The sequence below is a fragment of the Camellia sinensis genome, chromosome 15 (genome assembly GCF_055761805.1).
Source record: "Camellia sinensis isolate YWXY chromosome 15, ASM5576180v1, whole genome shotgun sequence".
Taxonomy (NCBI): domain Eukaryota; kingdom Viridiplantae; phylum Streptophyta; class Magnoliopsida; order Ericales; family Theaceae; genus Camellia; species Camellia sinensis.
The window spans coordinates 102,806,992-102,834,628 of record NC_138975.1 but is presented as its reverse complement, the minus strand read 5'-3'; positions in this window follow the sequence as shown (position 1 = coordinate 102,834,628).

Below are 27,637 nucleotides of genomic sequence, written 5' to 3'. Positions count from 1 at the left end.
TGCGTGCCTTCTTGTGGTCAGTATCCACCATGTGTAGAGAAAATCGAGCCAATTCAATAAATTTGGCCTCATACTCAGCCACTGACACCTGCCTTGTTTAAGTTCCTGAAATTCAAACACTTTTCGATCTCTGAAGCATTGGGGAAAATACTTGTTATAAAAGATCTCGTTAAACTACGCCCATGTCATGTTCCCATTATTAGTTCGGATTAGTAGCCATCATCTCTGGGCTTCATCTTTCAATGTATAAGTGGCCAAGAGAACTTTTTGTGTTTCAAAGCATGGAAATACCTCAAACAATTTTTCCATTTCAAGTAGCCATGTTTCTGCCTTCAATGGTTCAATACCACCCATGAAAGTTGGCTGCTTTATCTTCATGAATTTCTGAGTCAGGTTAATTATATCACAGTTGTCTAGTTCATGTTGTACTCGAGGAGGCGAGGGAGGCAAGGGTTGCTGCCTCTATTGTTGCGTCATTGCTTCGGTTAGCGCTGCGAGCATTTGCTCAATTTTGTTCATTTAAGCTTCGGATGATTCAGCTGTACCATCATTTCTTGCATTTTTCATTTGCTCTAGGTAAACAGAACATTATAAACATAGGCAAATAGTCCTTTTATAATACTCAGATCGCTTGTTTCCATTTCTTGTCGTTATGTTTAGATTTGGTTTTCACTTTCAATGAACACACACACACTTACACATGTAAATGGAATGTCCCTACTTCTTACTAGGACACCCTAAGCTCGTATGGACTCGTGTGTGTGGTAAGACACGTGCTCTGATACCATTCTACCACGACCCAAACTCTCACTTATAAATTTAGTGTCGTAATCGGCCAGTAATCCTTGGATTACCAAAGGCGTCTTAGCATAATAACACATAGTTAGGGGCTACGGAAGCAAATACATGAAATATACATAGTCCATCGAGTTGTGCAGACATACATAAGACAAATAATCTTAAACTTTCATAATTATACAGGTGATCAAAACATAATACGTCACTTCATGTAGATTCAACCAAAAAAACACGTTCGTGATTAGGGGAAACAAAAACTTATACATCCACAAAACATAGCCACGAGACTTGACTGGAACTGAAACCTCCTCAGGAGGCACAACGGCTGGCTAACAAACATAACTGAGGCACTAGGTCTTCAACTCTGTGCCTAGTCACGTGCTTGATCACCTACATACATAATATAGATAGTGAGCGAAAACCCAGTGAATAACAACAAAGTAAAGGGTTAAATGAATGTTGATCCGTAATTAAATCCATACATAGAACCAATTCATATTCGTGTTCTCATTCAGTTCGTATACAGAATTCAGGAACCATGCTTGATCAATCATAGTTCATCTGTTAGTGCTAACAGATCGTATACAGAACATCATAGATTATACTTGTCAGTTCCATAGAGGAACCTCCGGCCGGGTATGGATAACTTGCCAATTCCATAAAGGAACCTCTGGACTGGGTACAAATAACTTGCCAGTTCCATAAAGGAACCTCCAGCTGGGTACAGATAACTTGCCAATTCCATTAAGGAACCTCTGAACTGGGTACAAATAACTTGCCAGTTCCATAAAGGAACCTCTAGCCGAGTACAGATAACTTGCCAATTCCATTAAGGAACCTTCGGTTCGGGTACAGATAGCTTACTTGAATCATAGCATTAATGTCACAAATATTTGCCAAAGTTGGACAATCATTCATAGTACAAAACATAGCATTTGGAAAAAATAATTTAACTTGAACATAACTTTACTAAGTTATTACTCAAAGATAACCGGTGGCTCCAAATAGATGAGTAGAGTAGTCAATTCACTTAACTTGAGGCGCATGACCTACATAACATGATAGACACATACATTGGAACACACGCTCGGATTGTACATAGCTTATTTCATTTGTTCTTAGTATGTTTCTAGCCTTTATCCTCATCATAGTGTCTTGGTCTTGGCCTAGGAATGCCTAGGATGGAATGAGGATGTAAAAATGTACTTGAAAACATTTTTCAAAACTTGCTGGAAATAGGGTCTACGCTCGAGCATGGCTTTCCTCGCTCGAGCGTACATGCAAAATGTGTCGCTCGAGCACAACTTCATTCGCTCGAGTGGTCTGCAAAATTTGAAAAAGTACTAGTTGTTTGATTTTCACGCTCGATCATCCCTCGAGCGTGAGACTCAAACCTTTGCTCGAGCGTGACTTTCGTCACTCGAGCGATCTGTAAAAACACATGAACTTCTGGGAGCATGCATTTCACACTCGAGCTGACTTATGGTCACCCGAGTTGAAGTACGAGCTTACAAGGTCGCCACTCGAGCGCAGAATCCGACGCTCGAGTGAAAGTGAAAATGAAAAATCTGGAATTTCCAGATTGCACTCCCCAGCTCCAAGCTCGAATTCTACACCCCAAAACTCATCTTCTTGGGCCAAAATTCTGGAGAACATCTAGGAACTTGTAAAATATTTTGGTTTGAAGATCTTTTCATGAAATTAAGGCCCAAAAGTATGTCAAACATGTGACAATTTAACTTGAAATGCAAAAACATGGTATGAACATGACATGCATGTGTTCATTTGAATTTATGGCTTCTAAAACATGATCAAATGTGATCCATTAATGAGAAATGTTATGAATTCTTCAACTTATGCTGGAATTACAACATGCATGGAGAAAATCTTTGAAAACAACTTCAAAATGCTATAAATAGGCATGCATGTATGGAATGACTTATCTTTCTTTAATTCTATCTCAATCCTTACATGAATTCATCTAATTCACTTCAATCCCTGTAAAATCTAACTCAATTACACAACTAAGAGTTTGATTCCTTACCTAGAGTCCACAATTCCCTTATATTCTAGCTAGGCTCAACAAACTATCACCAATCCCTTCAAATTCTTGATAACTCTTAGCAAATCTCTCTTTTCCTCCTTGATTTGAGCTCAAGTTTCTTTTTCTCTCTCTTACACACGTTTGTTGCTCAAGATGATGGTAGGAATGAGTTCTCTCAACTATGAGTGACTATTTATATGTTTGATTAGCTAGGCTAATTAAGTGGGCATTAATTTAATCTAATTTAATCGTTCCAAATCGAATCTTGATTAAACCTACCATAATGTTCTAAAAATTCCAAATAACACATAAATCAAGTAAATTTTTGAATCGGATCTCGATAAGGCCTTCAATTCGCAAACCGAATAAAAACATGAACAGATCTTTCTACGTTAAGCAGATACAAACACAAAATAATGCAATGCACATGTAATTAACTTAGGATTTCTTCTTAATTACTTGTTAGGCATACTTAAGCATGAATTAGGGCTAATCATAGGTCGGGGTTGTTACAGTACTTATACCAATATACCTGTACACTGACCCGTTTTGTCTCTTGGCATCTCGGGTGCGTTCTGTTTGAGCGTAGCCGAGCTTCCTTTGCAGGATTAGTTGGGACTATGGTGGTGAAGAGAAATAATTATAGTTGTTGGACATGTCGTTTGGACTTCTTTTGTTTTCCTAAGCTTAGGGTTGATATTAGTTTATGTATTTATTATTTTTTTTTATGACCTTAGTATTTTGATAATTTGACATAGGTTGTAACTTTACATTATTTAAGCTATGTTGACTATTTATTGTTACTTTAATGTTGGAGGTATTGGTTAGTTATGAAATTATGGTGGATGGTTTGGCTTGCTATTGCTATTTTTGCCATGAAGTTTCCAAACTTTCACTTCAATGATAACGCAAATGACTTGCTATATATTACCTATAGGTAAAAATTGTGTCAAATATAGCACAAGTTTTTAATATAGCTAAAATCATAGTATCTCTGTCTTTCCTCTAAGTATCTACATATAACATTTTTATTTGACATTTTGTGTGAAAAGTTAAAGTTTTTTCCATTGTATCATTGGAGCAAAATTGCTAAAATTAAAATTTTTAACACTATTTATTGCTAAATTATAACAATAACTAGCTCTTCATCCAGGGTCGGCTTGGACATTTTTGAGGCCTAAAGCGAGCTCCTAATATGAGGCCTTCCATAAATTAAAAAAAAGAAAAGAAATTGTGATCAAAAGATTATGTAACTATTTATTTATTTATTTATTTTTGGTATTTGACATAAAATTTACTTAAATATATAAAAAAATTATAATAAAAAAAGTACTAAAATAATCCAAACTCAAGTACCAAATAAAAAGTCAACAAATTGTAACAAAATATCATTTAAACAATACCATTCTAGAATTTTTAGCTACAAAATTGCTAATCAAACTTACATAATCCAACTTGTAACTAAATTATTTTCAATAGATAAAATTGATAATCTATTTAATATTTCTTGTGATATATTGTTGATCGAAAGTAAGATTTAATTAACTTTAAATTTGGAAAATTTCTTTTCCTAGAAACAACTATAACTAAACTATCTATTAATTTAAAATAAAATTAGTATTTTTAGAATCCTCTCATTAAGATTTATCAAACAAGATTTATGTTGACTATGAATTCTTTTTTTGAAAAATACCATCAAAATTTATGTAAACAGTAACATGTTAAAAAGACACGGAAGACACGGAAGTAGGAAGGAGGAAACAACACAAAAATAACACAGTTTAAATCAACATAAATAATAATAAAAAAATTTAAATAAACATAAATAATAGAACTTACAATTGTTTACTAGAATGAAACAAACAGTTCTTCAAAATACATAACTTGAAAACGAACTTGAAAATAAAATTACAGAGATAGTTATTTTTCTTGAGGAATGAGCACTCTCAATTTTTTCTAACTCTGCCTTATTCTTGACTGAAGAGGCTCTTTTATAATCAAAAGAGACTACTGTTAACCTTGTGAGTGAATAATCTTGACTTGAAAGGAGCACCAGGAGCACATGGGAGTTGTCTGCTGCTTTCAGTGAGTAACTAATGTTGACTTTTTTCACTATTCATTGCTTGGAGGCATGTGACTGAGGGAATCAATATAGATATATATATCAGCAGCTTTTCTCAAAAAACGAGTATTGATTGAAGCTAATAATTATAGCTATATAGAATCCAGTGTTGATAAGTTGAACAAGTGACTAGGCATATGGATCCTGAGCATCTTGAAATTCGGGTCCATATAGATTTTGAGTAGTTGAACCTTCAGAAGAGTTTGAACTGTCTGAACTTTCTTCTGAATCACTATTATCCGAATCTGACTTGGCTTGGGCCATAAGGAGACGAGCCATTTGGAGAAGCTCATCCTTGGATGACTTGGATTTAGGCTTAACCTTGGACTTGGATTTTTCCTTTGATTTGGGCTGATCAGTGATGGGCTTTGTTGACTTGGGCTTAATCTTTGACTTGGATGAATTGGGCTTGGAAGAACTGGATGTTGGGCTTCCAAGATTGACTGGAGGAAGTTGACTTTCTTGTGTTAATGGAGCAGTTGGGATCTGTTGAGCTTTAATCATAGCAGGAGTTGGAGCATGTAAATTGATTGGGAATTCAGCTTGAACAATTTCAACAATGCCTGGAATTTTGAAATTATCCCACCATTTAACCATGTGTTGATGGTAATAACATCATCAGAAATACCATATTGCCATTTGAATATCCAAGGGATTTTGTATTTGGATATAAAAATAAGCAATGAAGGGAGTTTCCTTTGCTGAGGAGTGAATGAGAAAATAGTGGAGAAGTAATTGACTTGTTCTATAATTACAGATGGGAAGATTTCTGAAATGGCGCCATACTGAGTCCACCATCGTAGAAACCAAGTAGGTAACTCGGATTTGAACTTTTGATCAAATTGAAGAAACTAAGAGTGACTGTTTGACTCATTTTGATACAAGAGGACTTTGAACCAAGCATCAATGTAATCATAGTAACTGTATTGAATTGAATGACCAGGCAAGTCTTGTAGTTGGTAAGGAGAACCCCAATCAACCAGAGAAACAAAGTTGTGAATATAGAGTGAATGGTACACAATTTTACTTGTGTAAGTACGATCATAAATGAGTTTAATCACAATTGACTGATGGTTGAACATGATGTCTTTATAGAAAGTAATTGTTTTTTCTGGATGGAGAGGAACAAAATGCCATCCAGGAGGGAAATAAGATTTAACCAGATCATGAACAGTATGACTCTTTGGGTGACTAGGTTCTTTGAAAAAGAGATTAGTAGTGGTAGATTGAACATAATCAGATCGAGCTGATTTAATAGGGTTAGGCGGGTATGGAGTGACCTCTTGACTAGAGGAAGCAAAAGGATCAGTAGCCAAAGTAGATGTGTAACTAGGTTTATGAATGTTACCAAGAATTTGGTAACAGTTAACCAATTCAGCAGGATGGTATTTGGTGACTAACTCCAAAAGAGGAGGAACAAAAGGTTGACTAGAAGGAACCAATGCTTTAAAGGGAGGCCTTGGACGAGACATTTGTGAAATAGATAAATGGGATAAATTAGCATCCACTGAGGATATCTAATTGATCAGTATGTTTATGTAAGCAGTTAATATAATGAGCAAATTGTTGTTTCTGGGCTTTAATCCGATGGAACTGAATATATTGAGCACTTTTAGTAGGGGGATGAGTTGACTTGAGATGAGCAAGGCGACGAGCAGTATGCTTAACAAGGGATTTATAATGTTTAAAATTGTGTTTATGGTAAGAAATAGAGGGAATTGGCATTATCCACCCTGTAAAAATTCTTGGGTAAGAAAATCAAGAATATAATTTTGACAACCAGGGATATATTCAATATCAAAATAAAAAATACTTAATATAGATTGCCAATGGACAAAAATTTGCTTACTAGCAAGATTTTGAACATTTTTTTTAAAAACATATTTAGCAGATTTACAATCAACACGGAGTAAAAACTTTTGATTTAAAATATCATCTTGAAATTTACTAATACATAAAACAGTAGATAAATTTTTTTATTTAATAGTACTATAATCCTTTTGTGCTGTATTCCAAACACCAGAATGATAACGAACAATTTGTTTAGATGATTGAGGAGTGACTTTCTGGAGAAGGATGCCACCATAACCAATATCAGAGGCATTGGTTTGAATAATTTTAAAGGAATTTTCAGTAGGAATACCAAGACAAGGAAGAGACTTGACATAATGTTTGACTTGTTTAACAATAGCAATTTGAGTAAGAGAGCAAGGAGGAGGATTATCCTTTAACCGCTCAAATAAAGGTTGACAAGTTTTCCTGAGGTCTTTATAAAATTCAGCAATATAATTAAGAGAACCTAAGAACCGTTGTAACTGGGTTTTATCTAGGATCTCATTAGGAAACTTAGAAGCAAACTCAATGGAGCGACTAATAGGGAGAATTGTATTCTGATGACTATCATAACCTAAAAATCTGACTTTAGTTTGGAACAATTTAATCTTAGGAGCAGATATGACTAGACCATGACTTTTAATACTATAAAAGAAAGTGGTGAGGTGTTTCCAATGCTGACTAATTGATTTTGAAAAAATAAGAATATCATCTATATAAACTATGGAAAAATGACTAAATGGATTGAAAATATCATTCATTATATTTTGAAATTCACTAGGAGCATTTTTTAATCCAAAAGGCATTACATTCTATTCATAGTGACTAAAAGGTGTAGTAAAAGCAATTTTATATCTATCTTTAGGATGAATTTGGATTTGCCAAAAATCACCTTTTAAATCAAATTTACTAAAAATAACAGCTTGACTAAGTCTTTTTTATTAGGAATTAGATAGCGAATCCATTCTAAAACTTTATTTAATGGTTTATAATTAACAACTAAGCGAGGGACACCTCGTTCTAGTTCATCATTTTTATTTACATAAAAAGCAGGATAAGACCATAGTGATTTACTGGGACTAATAATGCTATTTTTTAATAATTCATTGATTTATTTTTTGCACATTTCAACTAATTCATGATTCATTTGAATAGGTCAGGATTTAGTAGGGATTTGACATTCATTAAAATTTTTAATATATGGTAATGTAACTACATGTTTTTTCCTATGCCAGAAGGCAGTGGGTAAAGTAGAACAAACAATTGTTTCTAATTTTAATTTAAATGTTTCAATTTGAGATATAATTACTGGGTCTGTTAATTGATGTTACATTATAATTGACTTCTTCTTTGAGATATCTTAATTGACGAGTTAATCGATTAATAAATTGAGAAATAGAACTGTCTTTTAATTGATTTAATTCTAAAACTTCAGGGGGAGATAAGAATTTAAAAGTAACTGTTTGACCCAAAGCGTGAGTAGTTATTCCGTCACTAGATGTGGTGAATGGATATAATAAAAATATAAATGGTGTGTCTAAAACAACTTTATCAGTCATATTTCTAACTAAAACAAATGAGGTTTTGAAACAGACATTATGTTGACATATATGGACTTTAGGTAATTTATATTTAATATGCATTTTACTACCATTAGTAGAAGTTAATTTTTCACTTGTTTTTTCATAATATTTTGTAGGAAGTAAACCTTCTTGAATACAATTAAGATCAGCACCAGTATCAATGAGAGCAATAATAGTTAATTCAAAATCATCAACAATGAGTTTAACTTTTGAATACCATTTTTGAATATGAATTTTATTGATCAGATTTAATCTTTTATCTTCATGATTTTGAGATTGATATGATCGATTATCAAATAAAAGGTTATCAGGATTAGTATGTTCAGATTCATGTTCAGATTCATTAGGCGATTCAACATTGTTTTCTTGGAAATTCTCTAAACTTTTATTAAGTTTTAATGTAATAATTTCATCTTCTAAAACTGTATCTTTATTTTGTAAATCTTTAATAGTTTGTTTAATCTGATTGATTTCATGTTGTAAATCTTGAAGAGTAATTTCTTTTTGTTTATTTTTAAATCTTTCTAAAGTTTTAGATAAACTAATAATGGGTTTATCATGCTTTGGTTTATGATCACTGTTAGTAAGTAAAGATTTTAATTTGTCAGTATACTTTTGTTTTAACTGGGGATCATCTAATCGACCACTTAATTCAGTAAGGGCAGTTTCTTCTTGATTTTGTTTAGTAAGGACAGTGATTTGTTTAACGGGTTTGCAAGAAATATCATTACATCCTAATTCAATGTTATTAGCAGAATCGTCACTAGGTGAATGGTAATCACATGAGGTATGAGGATTATCAGAAGAAGAATTATTATCAGATTGGTTTAATTGGAAGATTTCAAATAATTGGTGTTTGGATTCATCATTAATTTGAAGTTGATTAACTTTATCTTTTAATTTTTGTTTTTCTTTACAGTTGTTAGAATAATGACCTTTTTTACCACAGTTATAACAAGTAATATCTTTATTAGATTTAGATTTTGGATGGGATTTTTTATAATATTTCTTTTTGGGTTTAGTATAGAATTTATCATTTGATTTTGAAGGTGAATAATTATTTTTATACTTATGAGAATATTTGTAAGATGATTTATGTTTATTGTACTTATGTTTTTTATGATGAGAAGTTGCTACAGGAGGTAAACTGTATTGTTCACAGAAATTACCTAATTTATATTTAGATTTATGTTTATTTTTAGTAGCTTTTTGACTAAGTTTAAGATCAATACACATTCTTAATCCTTTTTTTTGAATAGTACTAATGATATCACCATAAGTTAAATTATTATATTCAATAACACCAGTAGGTTGACTAAGGACATCTCTAATTTTGTGAGCAAAGCGACTAGGTAAACCATTAATAAATTTTTCTTTCTAAAAGGATTTAGTACAATCTTCTCTTAACATAACTCTAGAGGTAAATATATCTTTATACCATCTAAAATCGTTTAATGTTGGACAAGTAAGGTTACTAAGTTGATCATGTATGCGAGAATATATATTAGTAGGGGTACCTATGAAATATCGGACTATGGTATAGGTTAATGTATTAATACCATCGGGTTTATAATAGCCAATAGTTTCATCAAATATAGGTAAATTATTTTCATCTTTTTGACTAGCATGTAAAATTGATTCACGTTGATCTTCATTAAGATATTTTTCCCATCAAGATTTGAGCATACCAGTAAAGCCAGAAGTAATTAAGGAAACAATTTCTGGTTGAGTATAATCAGGGTAGTTACTAAGATAACTATTTGCAACAATAGATAAATGATTTAATTTTTAAAGTATTTGATTTTCACTAAGACCATCAATATTCCATTCGCATAATTTTTTAGTAGATACAGAAAATTGATTACTAAGATTATTTTCTTCATATTGGAGACCAGGAGGAGTAGGTCGTGAATACCAATTTTTTGTGAGCGTTATAGGATTAGGTTTAGGATAATGAAGTATATTCAGAGTAGTTGATTGAAATTGTTGAGCTAAATGATTAATGTTGTGTCAGGGTCTGAATGAGTAGAAACAGATTCAAGAGTAAGATGTTGGTTTAATACAGTAAGACCTTTCTTAGTAGATGGAGAAGCTTTTTCAGAAGTAGTTAATTTAGTAAATAATTGTTCAATGGCTTTGACAGTAGAATTATCTTGGCTGACTAAACTATGACGTCTAGAACGGTTACTAGGTAAATTAAGCAATGGTTGGTCTAAAGATTGTTTAGTAGATGTATTGTTAGCCGAATAATCATCGAAATTGGTTTCTATTTTATCTAATTGTTTATCAATTGTTTTTAGACATTGATTAGTATAATTATTTTGTTCAATAACTTTTTTGATTTCAAGGTCAGTGCTAGGTAACTTAAAAGGAGTGGCTGAGACTTCGGAGCCGTGATGATCAATAATTATGGTAGATAAAGGAGGATGGCTAGAACTAATAGTAGTAGTAGGAGAAGTTTTCCATTTATGTTTGGTAATTGTTTGAACTTCTTTATAATGGTCTTCTAAATATTCAAAGAAAGGAATTTCAATTTTATGTTCAATCATAAATTTGTACCATTGACGAGTAATTTTAGATTGTTAAGTCAAATCATATTTGGTACGATATGCATAACGTTTAGTCCTATTATCTTTAGATTTAAATTCAATATGTAATTTATCAAGATCAGGAGAAAAGAGTTTACTAATAGTCATTAACTGAGGATTTATTGGAGTTATAACTTCGAAATCAGTTTGAGTTAGAGAGTCTTGACACTCAGTATCTTCTTCATGTAGATGTGTGTGAGTAGAATAAACGGGTTTAGTAATTTGGGAAGTTGTGGAATTATCAATTCCTTTCATTTTACTATGGGAAGGTTGACCTAGATGAATTTGACTATTTTTTTTGAATAAAGGTGTATTAAATATTTCATCTTCAATTTCAACATTAGTAGGTATACTAGAAGTACTATGACGAGAAGATTAAGATCGATTAAATTTAATCCTAACAGATCCATCAATAAATTGTTGAATATCTTGGATATCTTGACAAGTAGATTGTCGTTGATTATGTTTGTAATTTTCATTAACTATAATCCATTGGTCGGGGAGAGTAATATTTTTCCATTCAATCATTTGAGGAATATTTATATTAGTATCATTATTACTACTTTGGATTAATAAGGTTTTCTTTAGGACTTTTATGCACGTGCGTTGACTTTTTCCGCACGTGCGTTGACTTTCTCGTACGTGCATTGACTTTTTTTGAGAAAATGTGCCCAACATTTTAATCCTGTTTGGAAGAGATCAGAAGCATTAAAAGGCAAGGAAAAGGCAGGAATAGGGTTCTGAACTTGTTTTGACAAAAGTGAGATGCAGGGTTTGGGAAAGAAAGAAACTTGAAGCTTCAAGCATGTCTCCCATGATGGCTTCTTCTCCATCTACCTCCTTCCACTCCTCCATGAGTGGCTAGTCTCATTTTCTAGGGTTTTGAAGAAACCCTAGCCATGTAATTAGTTTTTCTTTTTGATTTTCAATTATGTAAAGGTTTGAACATTTGTATGGTGGCTTAGATTATTTCTTCAAGTATTCGGCTTTCTGTGATTGTTGAATGTCTTCTATACAAGAGTTTTCTATTTCTTTCACATTCAAGGTATGAGATGAACCATACTACAAGGGACGAGTCGTGTCACTACCTTAGTTTAGAAGAAACCCTAGCCATGTAATTAGTTTTTCTTTTTGATTTTCAATTATGTAAAGGTTTGAACATTTGTATGGTGGCTTAGATTATTTCTTCAAGTATTCGGCTTTCTGTGATTGTTGAATGTCTTCTATACAAGAGTTTTCTATTTCTTTCGCATTCAAGGTATAAGACGAACCATACTACAAGGGACGAGTCGTGTCACTTCCTTAGTTTAGAGTGAACGATTCGTACTACTTGAGATGGTTCGTGCTCGTACATTGAATGTGATGATCTTCTTGTTAAATGCTTTGAGCTTATAGTTGCGAAGCATTAATCCGTTCGAACCATAACATAATTTATTTTCAATTTGAAAACCCTATTTACGTGACTAGTGGTGGACTCTTTACCCTAGGTTTTTCTCCAAATCAATAAATCCAATTTCATTTATTATTGATAATTTAATTCCTTATTTTAATTTATTTGTTATTAAATTAGGTTATGAATAATCAATCTTTTCATCAAAATTAATTTAGGAATTTAACAATTAAATTAGTTTAATTTCACAATTGTCCCTGTGGATCGATACCTGGACTTGCCATTATTCTAAAAGAATTTGGTGTAGTTTAGTGTTTATATTTGGTGTGTTCAATGACCCATCAAATTTTGGCGCCGTTGCTGGGGACTTTTGGCGAAATTAGTTAATTTAAAGTTACATTCTTATTTTAATTTTTAGTTTAGGATTTTATGCTTTTGTGTTGCTAAGTGTGCAGAGTGTTTGAAATTGGAGCTATCACCGAAGTGCAAGCGGAGCATAGTCGAGCTTTAAAAATATAAAAAAAAACCGCAGCACTAAAGTGCGTAAACAGAAGCAAACACTCGCAAGCAAAGCACCAAAGTGCTAAAACAAAAGTCAAAGCTCAAATAGAGGTTGGAGACAACGTCTACATGTCAAGCATCCGCAAGACGAGTAAAGCGTTTTCGTTGAACCGGTGTGAGTATTTCTCTTTTGGCATTCTACTTTCGTAACTTAGTGCATAGAGTCAGAACTTTTTGTGTGTGTTTGGGTAGTGTATGCACGGGCGTCGTTCTTGTCGCGCTGAATTGTGGAATTTGGACCTTGAACTAGAAAGGACTCTTCGGAGACTTAGGGCCTCTGCCCATGTTCCTAGGCTTGAGTATTCATATTCACACCCATTGCATATACATCATCGTCATATATCCAATTACCCAACACCACTGCTGCTCATTATGAGATTAAGTCCAGCACCATACAAATGCTTCCATCATGCCATGGACTAACTCATGATTATCCTTACAAACATTTGAATGAATTTCTGGAAATTTGCTCGACAGTGAGGATCCAGAATTTCAAAAATGAGGCCTTAATGTTGCGATTGTTTCCATTCTCATTAAAGGATAAAGCCAAACATTGGCTGAATTCCTTACTTGCTAATTCAATCACAACTTGGGACCAATTACAATAATGGTTCTTGGAGAAGTATTTTCCCATAGGTAAAACCAACCAACTTAGGCGAGCCATCACAAACTTTGCTCAAATGGATGGCGAATAATTCCATGAGACGTAGGAAAGACTTCGAGACCTTCTCCAATAGTGTCCCCACCACCAAGTGCCTGATTCGCAACTTGTTCAAACACTCTATTATGGCTTAACTGAGCCGCACCCCCAAATGTTGGATTCATCCTGTGGTGGGACATTCATGTCTAAAAATGATGTCGAGGCATGACAATTGTTTGAGAACCTAAGTGATAATTCCCTTCACCATGCCTCTGTCGCTCGGTAAGTCCGGCAACCAGTAGTTGGAGCCTCGAAAAGAGGGGGTATTTATGAGGTCAGGCAAAACCTAGAGTTAGCCCCACAAGTAGAGGCACTGTCCCACAAGATGGACCAATTATTAGTTGCGGGACATGCCCCTACCCAGCAAGATCAGTCTCCATTTCACGAGGCATGTGTTATATGTGCGAGGCTTGCTCATGACTTGAGTGAATGCCCTTCGGCATCACAATTTCCGGAGTTAGTCCAAGAGCATGTGAATGCAGCTCAAGGATTCTCTAACCGCGGTAATGATCCATACTCCAACACATACAATTCGGGATGGAGAAATCACCCTAATTTTTCATGGAGACCCCCTTCACAAGGCATTTCTTACAATCCTCCACCACCAAGGCAGAATTTTAATAATTTTGCCAACTAATCATCCTACCGACCACCGCAACCTTATCGACTCCCACAACCGTACCGGCAACCACAACCCCCGCCTATTCCTCAGGGCAACTCTGCCTTTGAGACTCAGGTGTTGGAAGTTCTCTCAGAACTTAAGAGGTTAGCACCGGTAATTCACTCTCACACTCATTCTATTGCCAAGCTAGAGGCCCAATTGGGTCAAATGGCTAACAACATGAATCGGAGAGAGGAGAAAAAATTACCAAGTCAAACTGTGGCCAACCCTAAGGGACAATACAGGGCAGAGAGTTCGGGTGGGAATGGAAAACACCATGAGTAGGTGCAAGCAGTGATTAGTTTGAGAAGTGGTAGGGAGTTAGAGCCTCAGTTAGTTGCGTCTGATGCAACTAGAGCTAAGAAGGGTGGCCACAGTGGTTCACCCAATGAGAGCAAGGGTGAGGGGGAAACACTTAAGAGGGATGACTTAGTCCCTAACACTTCACATGAACCCAAGGCACTACATGTGCTTAAGGCACCCTTTCCTCAATGCCTTGATACACCGTTCCCGTTTAATAAGAAGGCGGCATCTATAGAGGCAATGATGGAGGTCTTTAAACAGGTAAAAATCAACCTCCCCTTGTTGGAGGCGATTAAGCAAGTACTATCCTATGCCAAATTTCTGAAGGACCTTTGTACGCAAAAGCGTAAATCTAGGACACATGTATCCCAAAAGGTCCTACTCATGGAGCAAGTAAGATCCATCTTGTTGAATGACACACCTCCTGAGCTTAAGGACCTGGGTGCCCCAACCATTGCATGCATTATAGGGGACCATTTCATTGATAGGGCCTTGTTAGATTTAGGGGCTAGTGTCAATTTGTTGTCGTACTCTATGTACGAGGAATTTGGGCTTGGCGAGTTGAAGCCCACTACGGTCACTCTTTAATTGGCTGACCGGTCCCTCAAAGTGCCACGTGGCATGATTGAGGATGTGCTAGTGAAGGTCGATAGGTTTTACTTTCCTGTTGACTTTTTGGTTTTAGATATGGAACTTGTAGCCAGTTCTAGGAAACAAATCCCGGTGATCTTAGGTTGACCTTTCTTGGCTACGACCAATGCTTGCATTAATTGTCGGATCAGGGTTATGGAAGTTTCATTTGGTAACATGCAAGTGAAACTTAATGTTTTCCAAGCATCCCAACAACCTCATGAGAGAGAGGAGTGCTTATTAGTGGATGTTGTGGATGAGATTGTGGGGGAGGCTTTGCCCTCCATTCTTGTAGAGGACCCTTTAGAGGCTTGTCTAGCTCATTTTGGGTTTGAAAATTTTGTTATTGATGGGTCAGTTGAGGAGGTGAATGTCTTGCTTAATGCTTCTTCTACATCGGATTTTCCTTCGTGGAAAGCCCGGTTTGAGTCACTTCCTCCTCTGTCGAGAGAACATGCCATACCATCTTTGGTCACACCACCTACACTTGAGTTAAAGCCACTCCCGGCCATACTCAAGTATGCATTTTTAGGGCCCCAAGATAATTTACCAATCATCATTGCATCTGACTTGACTGTGGAGCAGGAGAGTCAGTTAATGAGTGTTCTCGGGGCACACTGGAGTGCTATAGGGTGGTCAGTGGCTGATTTAAAAGGGATAGATCCCTCCGTGTGCATGCATTATATACACCTAGAGGAGGACACCAAACCTTCTTGTGAAATGCAACGGAGACTTAATCCTAATATGAAAGAGTTGGTGAAAAAGGAGGTATTGAAATTGTTGGATTTGGGTTTTAGATACTTCATCTCAGATAGCAAATGGGTGAGTCCCACACAAGTGGTGCCCAAGAAATCGGGCATCACTGTTGTTGAGAATGAGAGAGGAGAGTTAGTTCCCACACATGCCACTATTGGGTGGCGAGTGTGCATTGATTATAGGAGACTGAATTCCTCGACTAAGAAGGATCATTTTCCCTTACCTTTCATTGACCAGATCCTAAAGCAGTTAGCGGGGCAGGGTTTCTACAGTTTTCTTGATGGTTATTCGAGGTATAATCAAGTCCCGGTGTACCCCGCTGACCAGGAAAAGACCACATTCACATGTCTTTTTGGCACTTTTGCTTACAGGTGCATGCCCTTTGGGCTATGTAATGCACCGGCGACTTTTCAACGTTGTATGATGGCCATTTTCTCCGATATGGTGGAGAAATTCTTAGAGGTTTTTATGGATGACTTTTCGGTGTTTGGACCATCTTTTGAGGAATGCCTTAGGAACTTGACTAGAGTGTTAGAACGATGTACTGAGGCAAACCTAATCTTGAGTTGGGAAAAGAGTCATTTTATAGTTCGTGAGGGTATAGTGTTGGGACACATTGTGTCCCCTCGAGGTATAGAGGTAGACAAGGCTACGGTTGACCTCATTGCAGGCCTTCTTCCACCCAATTCCGTGCATCAAATTAGGTTTTTCTTAGGGCATGCAGGTTTTTACCGTAGGTTCATCAAAGACTTTAGTAAGATGTCACGTCCTTTGTGTAGTTTAGTGGTTAAGGACGCGCCTTTTATCTTTGATGAGGCATGCTTAAAGGCATTTGAAACACTGAGAATTGCCCTGACCACCGCCCTAATCATGAAATCATCAGATTGGTCGCTTCCCTTTGAAATTATGTGTGATGCCTCCAATTATGCTGTCGGGGCTGTGTTGGGCCAAAGGGTCAATAAGGCACCATTTGCTATATACTATGCTAGTCGCACTCTCTCGGATGCACAATTGAATTACACTACCACCGAGAAAGAGTTGCTAGCTGTGGTCTTTGCCTTAGACAAATTCCGGTCTTATCTCCTAGGTTCCAAGGTCATAGTCTTCACTGATCATGCCGCTTTGTGGTATTTACTATCAAAGAAAAAGACCAAACCTAGGTTAATTAGATGGATTTTGTTGCTTGAGGAATTTGACCTAGAGATCCGAGATAAGAAAGGATCTAAGAATGTAGTGGAGGATCACCTCTCCTGAATCCTTGTTGAGTCTACTAGTGACCCTCTTATTTTGCATGATTCGTTTCCGGACGAACAACTCTTTGAGCTGTCATGAGTGAGCCCTCCGTGGTTTGCACATATTGTGAATTACTTGGCCATTGGGCAACTTCTGCAGAATTGGTCTAAGCAAGACAAAGACCGGTTCTTTTCACAGGTTAAGTATTATTTTTGGGAGGATCCGGAGTTGTTTAAATATTGCTCCGACCAAGTGATCCGACGGTGTGTATCGAAGAGTGAGGTGCATAGCATTCTTACATTTTGTCATTCTTCTGCATGTGGCGGTCATTTTAGTGGGCATAAAATGACCGCCAAGATTTTACAGAGCGGGTTTTATTGGCCCACAATTTTTAAAGATGCCCATCAATTTTGTAGAACTTGTTTGCGCTGTCAGCAAATGGGTTCGATGTCTCGGCGTGACATGATGCCAATGTCCCCTATTCTTGTGGTAGAGATATTTGATGTTTGGGGGATTGATTTTATGGGACCTTTCCCGTCGTCGTTCGGGTTTGAGTATATTCTCTTGGCAGTCGATTATGTGTCTAAGTGGGTGGAGGCGACAGCTACCCGAACAAACGATCATAGAGTTGTAATCAAATTCTTGCATGAAAACATCTTTAGTTGTTTTAGGTTTCCTAGAGCCATAATAAGTGATCAGGGTACACATTTTTGTAACCGGTTCTTTGAGTCGGTAGTCAAGAAATACTCTATTACTCATAAAGTTGGCACTCCATACCACCCTCAAACTAGTGGCCAAGTAGAAGTCTCAAATAGGGAGGTGAAGCACATAATAAAGAAAACGGTGAGGCCAGATAGGAAAGATTGGTCACAACGGTTGATTGATGCATTATGGGCCTACCGTACTGCTTATAAGACACTCATTGGGATGTCACCATATAGGGCGGTGTTTGGCAAAGCTTGTCATCTCCCGGTTGAACTTGAGCATCGAGCATTGTGGGCCATAAAGAAGTTTAACTTTAATATGGCCGCGGCTGGGCTCAACAGGAAATTACAACTCAATGAGTTGGAGGAAATTCGGAATGATGCATATGAGAGTTCGAGAGTTTTTAAAGCTCAGACTAAAGAATTCCATGACAAGCACATTAATAGAAAATCCTTTGAACCCAGACAAAAAGTGCGGCTTTTTAATTCAAAATTGAGACTCTTTCTGGGAAAGCTAAGATCAAGATGGGATGGCCCCTTTGTGATTGTTGAGGCATTTATTCATGGCGCCGTTGAGGTGCAAGATCCAAAGAATGACCACACTTTCAAAGTGAATGGCCAAAGACTGAAACCATATATAGAGGGGATTGGGAATGGGGAAATGATTGAGTCCATTGCTTTGATGGACCTTTTTTACTATGATTGATAGATTAATGTCTTCTTTTCTTTTCTTTCCCTTCTATTCTATTCTATTTTTCTTTATTCTTGTTGTGCTTTATTTGCATCTAGGAGACTTTAAATCCTCTAAAGGTGTAATTCCTTTGGTGTTAGCCGTGCCCGAATGGCATCTGACGGTCTGGTATAGCCACCTAACCATGTTTGTAGTGAGTTCCTAGGAGACCAACTGAGACGGTGGAAACTAGAGTTTGAATGGCAAAGCCTAGAACACAAAGGTTTGGAATTTCCGAGACTAGAGTCTGGTTTAAATACCCAGGGGTGTGGAGATTGCTTCAAAACTACCCCGGCTTGAACTTTGTATGGCAGCCCCATAGGTTGAGGTAGCTTTATGCGCCTCAATTCTGGATGCCGAATCAACCTAGTCTGTCACCCTGTTGGAGAATAGGGAAAGTTACAAACACAGTTAGGGAGAAAGTAGTACCCGTGGTTTTCGCGTGAAGATTATATCTTTAGTAGGCATTCCGATATTTTCTAAAATGCTACATTTATTTCGGATGTTAATTGAAGGTAGAAATGGTTAAGTATACTTTGGGCTGTTCTTGGTTTTTATTTTCTTTTCTTTCATCTTTTGTAAATATAGATATATATATTTATATATAGTTATACTAAAATTAAAAAGAAAAAGAAAAAGAAAAAAAATGTTGTATTTGTTAATTGTTGTTTTTGGTCAGTAGCCCGAAGGCTATAAACTACGTTGGGTTTTATTACCTGGGGGATTCTGAAGTGGCAACTTTATGCCATAACTCTAGTGCCTTTTATTAGGTGGTGGGAGTTAGTTTTTCATTTTCTTGAAGCATGTACGCTTGTGAGTGCTTCTTGTTTTTGTTAAACTATGCTGTTGCAATGTAGCAGAAAAAGGTCATTACATGCGTGTGGGTGGAAGGGACCCTCCCTAGCCTGGGTAAGACCTTGATTTCTACTTTGTGGTTTATGGGAAATCAAGTATTCAACCACATGTAGAAATGCTTAGAACTCCGTAAAAAAAAATAATAAAAAAAAAATATCAATCCCGCACGTGCGGAGAAATTCCCAAATAAAATGTTGCACACTGCTTTAAAAGCAGGTGTGAAGGGTCTGTGCGTTGACCAAGCCGCACGTGCGGCTTGACTCCCACACGTGCTGGAGCGAAGTTCCAAAAAAAAAAAAAAAAGAGGGCGAGTGAGGAAAATCGCCGCACATGCGGCCCATTCCCCGCACGTGCGGGAAATGTTGTGATTCTGAATTTCGCACACAGCTTAATAAGCAGGTGCGTGGGTTGGTGCGGCTATTTTCGAAAAAATATATATATATTTGTTTTCTTTTCTTTTCTTCTATTTTTATTATTTTTAATTTCATTTTTAATTTACTTACTTATTTCAAAATAAATAAATGCATAAATAAATAAATACACAATTATTTTATTTATAAATATATATATATATATATATCTAAAAAAATTCATATTTTATTTTATTTATTTATTTATTTCTATTTTCTATTTTCGTTAAAAAAAAAAAAACCTTATCAACAACTAGCCCTCCCTCTCCCAATCACTCTCAGATTTCCCTCTCTCTTTACCTCTCATCATATCTCTCTCTCTCTCTCTCTCAACCCCACAAACTCACTATTTTTTTTTCTTCTTCTTCTTCCTTTTTCTTCTTCTTTCTTTTTCTTTCTTCTTCCTCACCACCATCATCTCACCGCCGGCATCACTTCCCTCTCCGTCCAACGAATCTCCAGCGACCACCATTTTTTCCGACGAATCTCCATTCTTTTTCTCTCTTTCTCTACTTTTTCAAGGTAATTTTTTTCTTTTATGTGTAGATTTGTGGATGTAGGAGTCAATTTGTGGAGTTTTTGATTTTGTTTATATTATTATTATTTTTTTGTTGATCTAGTGTTCATTCAAAAAAAAAAAAAAATTTGCAGTGAAGGAAGACGATCGCCGCACGTCCGGGCCAAGCCACAAAAAAAAAAAAAAAATCATGCTGCTAATACAAATACTAATTTAATTTTTTTTATTTGCTATAATTGTTTAGTTAAATTGTTTCGTTAGTGATTCTCATTAGTTTAATTAGTTCGTGGATTGTTTTGGTTTTATTTTTATTTGTTTAGTTAGTGATGTTATTTTTATTTTTTATTCTATGATGTAATTGTTCATTTAATTATTAAAGTAGTTTAGTTTTTATTTTATTTTATTTTCTGAATTTTTATTTTATTTTATTTTATTTTCTGAATTTTTATTTTATTTTATTTTATTTTCTGAATTTTTATTTTATTTTATTTTATTTTCTGAATATTCTATTAACTAAAAAAAAAACTGTTTAGTTTAGGTTATTTTTTTCTATACTTTAGTCTCTTTTGTAGTTTAGTTATTTTATAGTTTAGTTAATTTAATTTAATGTCATTTTTATTCATTTATTTAATTATTTTCGTTTTTATATATATATAAAAGAAAAAATTGGTGCGAATTGCATGTGGTACATTAGTGGGCAGACTTGTACTTTAATATTTTATTTGATTCTCATGCTGGTTTCACGGGTATATGTGTTTATTGTTGGTGTGTGCAGGATATGAGTCGACGTATTTTCGCTCGGGCCTCCAAAAAAGCCAGAGGTTCCACCTCTTCAGCGCCACCTCCGCCACCGTCACCACCATCCTCGCCACCACCACCGGGTGACTTGCCACGGCCGGAGTGGGCTTCCTGCCCACTTCACAAGCTCACGTAGTTCAACATTCCATTTTTCTAGCGTGACACGGACACTACTTGGGTCGTTGAGCAGCTCCAACTCCGGCAACAGTTGGGCGTTTGCACTGTGACAGTGCCCACTTATCCTCGTCTGGTACGACTCTTCTACCAGAACTTGTATGAGTCACTCACCGAGGATGGATTGCTATCTACTATTGATGGTCATATTGTCCACGTCACCTCATCCATGATTGCCACCGTGTTAGGGTTTTTCACCAAGCCAAAATATTAGCCCTTCCCGGAAGTTGAGGATCGACAACCCATACATAGCCTCATCCAGCAATACTTCTCGGGGGCCCATGGTGACAACAGTTTCACATGCTTACGACGGAGCAAGCTGCCTAGCCGCTTGCTATTCATTGATTCCGTGGTCCATAAGAATGTCCTTCTACTTGGGCATCGAGCCGAGCGTCGTTTGGAGTTTGTTCGGGTTTTACACGGTTATCCGCATGGCTATTAGGTCCCGCTTGAGCATATCATTTGGATGTATTTGCGAAAATTTCTACGAGAGGCAGTTCGACCCTATGCAGAACCTGACTTAGCCATTGCCATTTGCCAATTTGTTGACACTTATGTTCGAGCTGAACGACCTCACCATTGCTGAAAATGAGGAGATTGATAGAGGGTATCCGAATTTCGGTTAGCGGGAATGGCAGCATAGCATATCTCGCATCCCGCAGCAGGTTGGTGCCCCAGTTGATGAGGCCCAGGACCCCGTACACAACCACCCACCTCATCCTGTTCCCCCCGTGCCTCCCCAAGGGGACCCACTCTACATGACTCACAAGGAGTACTTACAGCTTCAGCAATCTGTGGATTAGGCCTATAGTACTCTTCGTGATCACCACCAGAGTCTTATGGAGTCGCGCACAGATTTTCAGGCGCATCGAGAATATTCTCAGGCGACCTTCGACTAGCTAAACGCTCGCCAACTCAACATCCAGCAACGGGTTCAGGATGAAGCCTTTGAGACGTGCTCTTTGATGCAAGCCTTGTTTGCCCAGCATTTCCCGCCACCACCGCCACCGGCTTCTCCGTAGTACCCATTGTATATTGCTTTATCTCTTTTATTTTTATTTTAATTTCTTTTCAATTATTTCCTTTTTTTAAATATATATATATATATATATATATATTTGGGTGTGTGTGTGTTACTATATGCCTACCTGGATGTGCACCTACAATCTCTGGTAATCTTCTCCCATTTCTCTTTACTTTTCCATTGAGGACAATGTCATATTCAAGTTGGGGGTTGAGGGTTGTATTTTCTTTTGTGTATTCCTATTTGGCTCAATCATTCATGCTTATACCTGTTTCACTTGATTGCATTACTTCACTTGATGTGACTTGTTACTAGTAGGGTGATGATATTTGTATATGTTAATTGGGGAGCATAGTAGACTTGTATGAAAAGAATTTATTGGGTAGATACTTGCATGTGATGTTTGCACTAGGGGAGTCGTTTGTGCTTATGGTATTAGTACACTTATCATAAATATGCCTTAATTCACATGAACACACTCTCATAACGGTGACCTCTTTATTATAATCCCTGGTGTACATTATTGATAATAGCTAGGGTTACAGAAAAGAATAAATGAGGAGCCAAGATTCTTTTTTTTTTCAAAAAAAAAAAAAAAAAACACTTGACTTGTTTGAGTTCGTAGCCTTTTTAACTCGAGTTATTAAGCCCGTAGGGGTGTCTTTACACCTAGTGCCTTAAAACCCTCTGGTTTGGGAGTCATTGGCCCAATACTTGCTACATGGGTTAATTAGAAAGCTTAAGGAACTTAGACATTGCACAGTTAAGGAAAAAATAAGGAGAATGACTTGTTCGGATTCGTAGCCTTTTCAACTCGAGTTATTAAGCCCGTAGGGGTGTCTCTACACCTAGTGCCCTAAAACCATCTGGTTTAGGAGTCATTGGCCCAATACTTGCTACATGGGTTGATTAGAAAGTTTAATGGATCAGGGCATTGCACAGTCATAAAAAAAAAAAATGTATGTTGGCTACAACAGGTTAGTTTTTCTGTATATGTTGGGTGTTATTATGAGATACACTGGGCTATTATAGTGGACAGTTAACTAATATGGTGATTGCACTTTACACCAAGGGCACTGATGATTTGTCTACTAGCATGCGCAAGTACAAGGGACCTTACTTTTGTATTAACTGAATTGTGATTTTGACTCAATAGGTTCCTTCATGCTTGTCCACTGTGCCTTTAATGACTCATTATGTTTTAATATTACACTGTAATGACACATAAGTTGATTGTTAGGTGGAGTAGTGTGGTTAATTGTTGGGCATACATGAATATGTAAATGTTGGTGGGTATCATTTCTGGAAACCCTCACGAGACTTTACTCGTCCACTTGGGGTAACTTTGTGGTTTAAAGGCTTGTTGCATATGCTAAATGTGACCGTTTTCCCACGAAAGAGGAACTAGCTAGATTTTGTTTGATTTGATTTTATTTTTATTACTTGCTTGAGGACTAGCAAGTCGTAAGTTGGGGGATGTAATTAAGGCCGAATTGTACATCATTGAGGCTGTTAATTAGAATCTCTTAACTTCACTTGCTGGTCAAACTGTATACTTTATGTGTGTTGAATGTCAATCAGGTTGTACATAGTTGGAGCATAAAATAGGCAAAAAGACAGAATTTGGAGAGAGTTGACTTTCCCACACGTGCGTTGACTTTTTCTTGGAAAATGTGCCTGACATTTTAAACCTGTTTGGAAGAGATCAGAAGTATAAAAAGGCAAGGAAAAGGCTGGAATAGGGTTTTGAACTTGTTTTGACAAAAGAGAGAGGTTAGGGTTTGGGAAAGAAAGAAACTTGAAGTTTCAAACATGTCTCCCATAGTGGCTTCTTCTCCATCTACCTCCTTCCACTCCTCCATAAGTGGCTAGTCTCCTTTTCTAGGGTTTTGAAGAACCCTAGCCATGTAATTAGTTTTTCTTTTTGATTTTCAATTATGTAAAGATTTGAACATTTGTATGGTGGTTTAGATTATTTCTTCCAGTATTCGGCTTTCTGTGATTGTTGAATGTCTTCCATACAAGAGTTTTCTATTTCTTTCACATTCAAGGTATGAGACGAACCATACTACGAGGGACGAGTCGTGTCACTACCTTAGTTTAGAGTGAACGATTCGTACTACTTGAGATGGTTCGTGCTCGTACATTGAATGTGATGATCTTCTTGTTAAATGCTTTGAGCTTGTAGTTGCGAAGCATTAATCCGTTCGAGCCATAACATAATTGTTTTCAATTTGAAAACCCTATTTGCGTGACTAGTGGTGGACTCTTTATCCTAGGTTTTTCTCCAAATCAGTAAATCCAATTCCATTTATTATTGATAATTTAATTCCTTAATTTAATTTATTTGTTATTAAAGTAGGCTATGAACAATCAATCTTTTCATCAAAATTAATTTAGGAATTTAACAATTAAATTATTTTAATTTCACAATTGTCCCTGTGGATCGATACCTGGACTTGCCATTATTCTAAAAGAATTTGGTGTAGTTTAGTGTTTATATTTGGTGTGTTCAACAACCTATCAGTAAGGCTTGAACATTCAAATTAGTTTTAATACATTTGTAATGAACACGATAAATTAAAACAATATTATGAACTTTTTTTTTTTTCATATTTGTAAATGAGCCATGTAATTGAATATTTAGAGTTAAAGCATCTAATATATGGGGGTTTCTAAGACTAAGAGTGAAATCAGGAAAATAATTAAAATGGACGGGTCCTTTGTGAAGACCAGTTTCCATCATACCCATTAAGCTATCGTTATAATCAAGAAAATGAGCATCTCTTATGCATAGTAAAATAGAAGTATTTTTACCTTGTTGTGTTAATGGTTTGATTCCAATCTGAATTAATCCTAAATGAATAAAATTGTAACCAGTTTTTAAATGTCGTTTAATAGTATTAGTATCAAATAATTGACATGTTTCTCTAGGTTTTTCTAAAGCATAGACTTGTTCTAAAGTTTTAACATGAAGATTAACATTAAGAAGTTGTTTGGGGTGTCTTAAATAAGTGCACTTTTTGTCTTTTTAGACTAAAAAGTTGAGGTTGAAAATATGAATGTTTGGGTTAACTTTTTGACTTTTTATGAAAAAATGTGTATTAAAATATTGTATAAATTAATGTGTAAGGAAAAATTAGTATTAGGAGTTGTGCAGCCGTAATTGTTGACTTTTGGTGAATAGTGATAACTTTTTAACTTTTTGAGTAACTTTTTGACTTTTTGACTTTTTTGAGACTCTCCAAACTTGGCCTAAATGTATTTTGTGTATTTTGTATAAAAGTACTTATATAAATTTCTTTGATTGGTAAACGTGGTATATTCTAACTTAAATCAATTTTATATTTTTGTATTTCTACATCTTCTTTATTAATCACTAAACCTTGATTAGGTATAGAAGGCAAAGTTGTTGACCTAGAACTAACTGATGAATTACTTCTAAATAATCGACTCATTTTATCTTGAAATAGTTTACAGTGAGCTCAATACATTGTCTAATTTTATCATGTTTTCACATATGATATTTTCACACATACCCAGTTCGGAGAACTCTTGAAATCCAACACTGCCTAACCAAAGGACTTACCTAGGACTTGGGACGAAGGACATGTGGCTAATAGCAACGTGGAAAGACACGGATATAAATTGGACAGATTAAGACTGTAAACAATTTCAACACAGGAGAATGAATAGACATAGAAATAATGATTCAGTGAGTAACAGAATACAACATAATTTGGCTCTGATAGTAACATGTTACTTTATCTGATAGTAATATGTTACTGTTACAAAAACAAAATATATACAAGATGAAATAACTAAAAATACATATACATAGCATTTTTAAATTTATATAAAATAAAATAAAAGTATTCCTTGTCAAAAGAGTTATGTGATATATATAAATATATATATATATATATATATATATGTATATATGTATGTATGTATGTATGGGTACTATTGGCTATGAAATTTTTTTTATTCTATTCTTACTCAATTATGCACCTCCTCTTTAAGAGGTTTAAGAAATAAAATAAATTGAATTATTATTTTTACTAAATAAAAATTCAATAAAGGAGTTTTGATTATATTTTTTCAATAATTTTTCATAAATGTGGCACTCTAACTGTTTCAACATCATTGTTCAGAAGTCCCCTCATGTATTAACAGACAAACTTTTTTATTATTATAAATCTGTGATCCTGTCTAAAAATAAGGCCGTGGCTGGCTTCCAGTCGAGTCCATCATTTGAATCGAAGGTTCACTTCGACCCATTGAATCTATTTTTGAATTTCTTTCTGGTATTTTAAATTGTTCACATTTTAAAATTTGTTAAATTTATTATTCCTATAAAAAATTATGTCGATCGGGTAATAGATATTATGTATTTGGATCACCTTTTTATGAACTGTTAATTTTCTGACTATTTATTTTTTTAGATGAAAGTGATCCGAATATATAGTATTCTTTATCCAATTGATGTGATTGTTTACAGGGATAATGAACTCAACAGATCCTAAAATGTGAGCGGTTCGAATTATTAAAAAGAGACCCAAAAGTGCGTCCAATGGGCCGAATTGAACCGGACTATCTCAGATCTAAACTGAAGACCGTCCAGGCCCTAAAAATAATTTTAGATTTATAAAAAAATTTATAACATTAATTATTAATGTATATAAAATTTATTACAGTAATACTATGTACACAGAATCAAATATAGAATCAAATACGAAAACTATTTTGTAAGACGATCGAAAGACACCATGACAGTCACGGTTAACACCATGACCGTCGCAATTGACAAATTTTGGCCAAGATGATAGTTGTTGTCGATAAGCTTTAGGCGATCGGCCAAACAACTAGATGCATAGTTTCTGTGTTTAGATTTATGTTCAATCATCTATGCTCCTAAACTTTTTAAATTTATTATAAATTTGTAATTATAATTCAAAATTAATATTTAATTATTTTTCAATGAAAAAAATTATAGTATCATATGTATCTTATAATTAAAAAAAATATATATAACTTCATATTTTCAAATCATAACTAAAAATAAGAAATTATAATTAAACAACACATGAGACATTATCAAAGGTCTAATGAAAAGAAAATTAATCAAAGAAAAATGCTACAGATAGTAAAAATTTTACTAAATTTTTTACTAAATGTCTCGTATGGGTGCGAGACCTATATTGTATGGGTCTTATATAGATT